Genomic DNA, 6,166 nt, shown 5'->3' on the forward strand with positions numbered 1-6,166 from the left:
GGAAGGGGAAGGAAGGAAGGAAGGAAGGAAGGAAGGAAGGAAGGAAGGAAGGAAGGAAGGAAGGAAGGAAGGAAGGAAGGAAACAAACTAGACAGCTCGTAGATAGCAAAGATGGAAAAACAATAGAAAATAAAGAACCTGGAAGTGACACAATGTTATCAGGTTTTCTCTCAACATGGCACTTCACATTTCTGCCCCAGTTCTTTCTTTAGATAGTGAGAATACTGAGAAGAATGAATTCTTGCTCCCCACTCCCCACTCCCCACTCCCCACTCCCTGGTCCCTGCTCCCTGCTTCTGATCTCTGATCCCTGATCTCCCTTGGCATCTGGCATCTTTGTCCTTGATCTTGTATCTCAGCTCCTCCTGGAGGTCGTCCCTGATGGTGATGCTCTGCCCTCTCCACCACACAGTAGCCCAAGGAGTTGAAACTCATAAAAGAAAGGCTCCACACTCAGAGGCTAGGGATAAAAAGAGGCACCCATTGCCTATAGGCCATGAAAACCACAAAGGCTGAGACACACTAAAACCCACAGTGAATATTAATCCAAAAGATCCAAAGGTGGCACTATTAAAGGGTAGTCACTGAGCCCTGCAAAATCAGAGAGAATAAAGATAGTTTATCTCTGTGCCTTTGTCATGGCTCTCAGAGCTATGTGTGGGGAGCTGAAGTTTTCAAACAAACGAAGGGGCACTGCAGGTCTCCTAACTCATCTAAGGATTTCAGTACCTACATCCCAGCCTTGGGCAGCACTATCTGCCTTCTCCCTTTTCCTTTCTGTGTGTTTGTGCATATGTGTATGCGTTCTTGTGTGTGTAGGAGCACCAGCGGAAAAGTGTGCACATATATGTACTACCAGGAATAATTTTCCCTGTGTTTGTCTAACTGTTTCTCTTCAGACAAGGTTTCTCACTAGCATGGAGCTTGGCAAGCAGGCTATGGTGACTGACCAGGATTAGACCATGTCTCTTCCTCCCCTGTACTAAGATCACACATGTGAAGGCCACACCCACCCATGCATCACACATGTGAAGGCCACACCCACCCATGCTTTCCAAGTAGGTTTTGGGGATAAAGCCCAGGCTTACCTATTTGAAATGTAAGACCTTCACCAAGTGGGCTATCTTACAAGACCCGGATGTCTCCGTTGTGTTTTCCTACCTCAGCAGTCAGTGTCATGTGGCATCCACATGTCCATCCCTGCAGGGGAGCTAGCCCAAGTCCCCCGCTGTAACTGGGCACTTTCTCTCTTCGTCTCACTTACAATTTCATTGTAAATGTAACGGCGACTCCTTACAATAGGGAACTCACGAAGGTAGAACTGGTGAAGAAATACACATCACCCACCAGTGGACACGAGTCCTCTCAGCCTTGCTCGGCAGCAGCCATGACGGAAGCCTCAGCCGGAGGCCACTGTCACCTTGGCTTTGAGCAGTCTCCCCATAGTCTCTGATGCCACAGTGACAGCCGGTACCGTGTTTCCATTGCAGGCACAGCAAACATGTGTAAATACTTTATTAAAATTAAAAAAAAAAAACTGAGAGAAGCCCAACACATGAAGTGAAAGCTGTTCTCCTCTGATTGACTTTTCAAAAGCTCCCTAGACTGTTTCTGTGCAGATGTTTCCAAGATGATTGGATGCAGAGGGCTTAATTCATAAAAGCAATAAAACGCCGCTTATTGACTGAGCAGATGAACTAGCTGAGGGGGGATAATTTGGAGTGCTCTTACTGGAAATGCTGCGAAGAAACGTAATGATAGTGGAGAGATGGAGTCTTATTAGCTGTGGTAAATATATTTTCCCACAGAATGCTTAAGAAATTTCAAAATAACTAGAAAAACAGATTTTTGGTTCTGCTGACTTTAGGACTAAATATGTGTAATTCTCCATCTCATGAACACATGCAATCCTCGATCTGCAAAATGGAAACAACGTGGGTGACTTTCCAGTGAGATAGACAGAGCCTGAGACCAAAAGAGTTGAACCACCAGACACCAGCAGGAATCCAAGCCTGGTCCTGTCTCCATACCTGGAGCAGCAGAGTAGCCACTGGGCCCTGTCTCCAAGCAAAATCTGAGCGAATAAAGATGGTTTATCTCTGTGCCTTTGTTGTGGCTCTCAGAGCTATGTGTGGAGAGCTGAAGTTTTCAAAGTATCAGTTTTCCAAGAGAGGTGTGCTGTCTGGCCAGCAGGAAGGGAACAGAGTCCCTCCCAGGGTGTGGAGGAACAGGTCTGCTTCCCTGGGTCTTGAGACTACACAGGAAGATCTAAAAGGAAAAGTTCACTTTCAAAGCTTTGCGATTCTGTGCTTGTATAACAAACTGGTCAGCCCTACCTGTCGTGCAAATGGTCCTTACAAATGAATCCACTGATAAGTGAGAGACTCCATCCCATTGTTCGCAGAAAAGCTGCTCTTCCCATTGCTGTCCCTGTGCTCCAGTTTCACTGTGTTCTTGAGTTCAATCAGTATTTAGAAAAATTTTAACTCTTGACATGTCATAATTCCAATTATACAGATGATTGTATTCAGTCCAAAAAATGTAATTAGCATTGACTAAATGATGGGTGGGTATGGGTGGGGCCATGAGTGAGGGTGTATTCTGACAGAAGTATCTTAAGGGTTTAACTTCCAGTACCTGACCTAGGAAAGATCCAGCCACAAGACAGCCAGGAGCATGCTGTCCATACCTGAGAAGCGATTTTTAACTGAAATCATGTCTGCACCTGCCATAGGGAATATAACTTTGGGTAGGACATAAGTTCTTTGGATCTTTGTTTTCTCTTCTCTCTTCTGTGACTAAATATGAGATGTCCTTCTTATAAGAGGTTCCCAGGAGAGCAGACGGTCTTGTTTCAGGATTCTTCTCATCTATGATATCTTAATAAGTAGGAGTTACTATCCTTACATTACACTCTCTTAATGTAATGCAGAACTTAACATGTTTTAATGTTAAAAACTTATTTCTGCAGTGCTTCCTTGCTAACTTTTCCTGGGAAGATATGAACAGATATCCGCTCATCTCCAATAGGACACCAATAAAGACCAAAGAAATGAGTCTGCTCAAGTTTAGCCAGGAGATTCAATACACTTACTGGACTTACCCATACAAACATGGGCAGTTTGGGGGGGAAACTATACCACCAAAAATGGGTCCCAGGAATGGACAGAGCCTCCCACGTGCAGCTCATGAGCCCCCGCCATGTGCCCCATGCAAGCATCTTGAGCCCTTCCTCCATGTCAATGGTCTGTATCTTGTGATAGATTAGTGTAGCTAATCACAGTGATATCATTTCTAGGTGGAAACAACCATGTTATGTAGAAAAAGTGGGATCCCATATGATATACTTGGCTGGAGAGTGACAGTGTGCACTTGAGAGAGCAGGTGGGGATTAGGTTGCTCAAGGTCTTGTACACAGCAACATGAAAAGGTATCTTCCTTGTTCTTCCCTCTTCAGAATCTCATAGCATATTCTACATCTACATCTGTTCTCCACAGAAAAAAAGAACATCACTTGATAAGTAAAGGTAGAGGGGATGGATGTTAGCATTAAGCCTGTCCATGCAGTTTTAGAAAAACCCATAAGAAAATCAAGTAGTAAAAATCACAAATGCAGAAATGGGAGAACAGAGATCGATAGCAATTAGAGTAGAAAAAAATATTGGGGAAGTCCTATCACTTTCCTTTTTTGTGGAATTATCATACTAAACATTCAGGAATACTTGTCCTTAGTAATGCTGGACAAATGACAAAGCCCAGGTCCCTACATTCTAACCAAGGAGGTAGATAAGTCAGACTTGCCTGATCATTCCCTAAGATTTCTCGTTCACTGCAGTGTGAGACATACAGGCAGATTAAAGAGGGTGAAGAAGCTCTGGATGACCTTCTGTCAGATGAAGATCTGACTGATGGAGAATCAGCCATTTGTAGCTTATGGGAAAATGCTAATTTTCTCAGGTGGTATTTTTAACATTGATTATAAGTCATCTCAGGTCCTTCCCATTACAGTAAGAACTTCCACCCGGCTAGGGAGTGGAAATAGTATGGCACTGACTTGAATAATTTAATCCCAGCTCCACCTCAGCTGATAACCACAGCTGTTACAATGCAGTGTGTCACACGTGCCTCAGTTTACCCATACTCACTAGAAGGGTCATATGACCCTGACCCAGAACTTCAGGGCAGACAAGATTGTAGCAGGGGCGATAACATTGATTCCATGCCAATGTCACCAGCTGTGCAGACGGTCAATGAGCTGGGGAGTGGGTACCTGAAAGAACGGAAGCAAGGGAGTGACTGACTGGTCTCTAATGCCTTTGAAGCTGAACAAAGACAGGAAAAGAGATTTGAAATGAGGTATCAGTCATAGCCAGAAAGCAAATGACAGCTACTTCCAACCTCTTTCCTAATTTTAAGCAAGTAAAATGAAAAGCACTGGGTGCATTTAAATTCTTTTGAAAGTATTTTTCTCCATTTTTGCCTTGTACAGAAGTCTCTCTTGGGTCAAGCACCCTTCTGTGAAATTCCACCTGGTTACACTGCTACGCTATGAATATTCATCTGATTAATATTTCCGGAACCATGAATTATTTAAAAAAAATAAGATCTATTCAAGCACAATAGGGTAAATCCTTTATGAGATGATAGCATTGTGGGGCCCGAGTGGTCTACCAACAGGACTCCTCTCTCCTGCCTGCGCTCTTAAAAGCGGCAAGAAAGAAAGAAAATCATAGGTCAGCTTTTCAAAAATGCAGCATTTCAAACATGACAACCAACAGGAGAACAAAAGGGAGAGAATAATATACCTTCCCTGAATGAAGAGATGGCTGGTGAATTTTAAAATACCCCTGACTCTGAAAGAGTAGGTTGTTTTCAAAAGTGTGGAATGCAACAACTTGTCTTCATCATAACAACTAGGAAAATGCAGCAAGCATCACATAATCTTTCAAGAGTTGTTAGAACAGATACAGAGAAAGAGCAGGTGGGGAGGGTCGTGTGATTATAGAGGGCAGGATGGTTAGAGAACACAGGACTCAGAGAAGTCTATGTCCTTTGTTATAGCAATAATTCACCTCTTCCTAAAAATATATGTCAATATTAATGTTTCAGTGTATACATATCACAGAGTCATATGTAGGTACATATGCATAATTGTTATGTATATGATTATATGCATTTATGCAGGAGCATATATATGAATACAAATTATTTTCAGTATTATTATACTTAATGCACATTTATGTCTAATGGATAATAATGTTTTGTATTATGCTGAGGGGCAAACTTAAGTTGAACTTATGAGCCTGTGGTGAATTCAGTGCACATTGCCTAGAGAGCTAACAATTCCCTGTATATCTATACTACGAGGAAGAACCCAGGCTCAAGAGTTTTACCCCAACTCCATTACCTTAGCCCAGAATAAACTATCTGAGACTGAAAAGAAGCCACCTCATGCTTGAGCACTGGAGAGACTGTTTTCAAAACTACCCAGAGAATCCTTGACTAAGGATTGCCTCAAAAGGAACTAGTCTAAGACTTATGGGTTTGATCTTAATCTAACTCATGTGGGGAACACACACACACACACACACACACACACCTAGGTTTAGACCCATCTATCTGAAGTTACTGAATAGACTAAGGTACAGCCCAGGGCCGTGGTCTCCCTTAGAGACTGAGACCAGTAACAGGAATACAGTAAAAAACGCCTTATTCCCCTTATGACTTACCACCATCAGACACCTGGACAATGACAAGAGATTATATTAAGAGCTGAGACATAATTTAATAAGAAGTCTCTACAGAAACCCAGACGTCTGGAAATTAGAACACTTAAGAAAATGTCACAGCTATAGGCATCAGAGGGCTGAGGCACAGCCTGACTTCTGGCCAGATAAACAATAAACCCCATTCAAAGGATCTACCTCCCTCAGCTTCTTCTATATGTTGCATCATATTGAGCTTTCAATAAAAGCATAAAGTATGTGCAAGGACATAAAGACACAGCTCAAAGCACCAAAGCAAAGGTTGGAGCCAGACTCAAGTATGGCAGGTCATTAAGACATCAGGCTAAGAAGTTAAAATAACAGAGAATGGCAGACAACGCTAAAAAATGAGAAACAGGGAGAACATCAGGAACAGGTGGGTATGGGGGCTGGAGGTGGCA

This window comes from Mus caroli, chromosome 12 (assembly GCF_900094665.2).
Source record: "Mus caroli chromosome 12, CAROLI_EIJ_v1.1, whole genome shotgun sequence".
In the NCBI taxonomy this organism is placed as follows: Eukaryota; Metazoa; Chordata; class Mammalia; order Rodentia; family Muridae; genus Mus; species Mus caroli.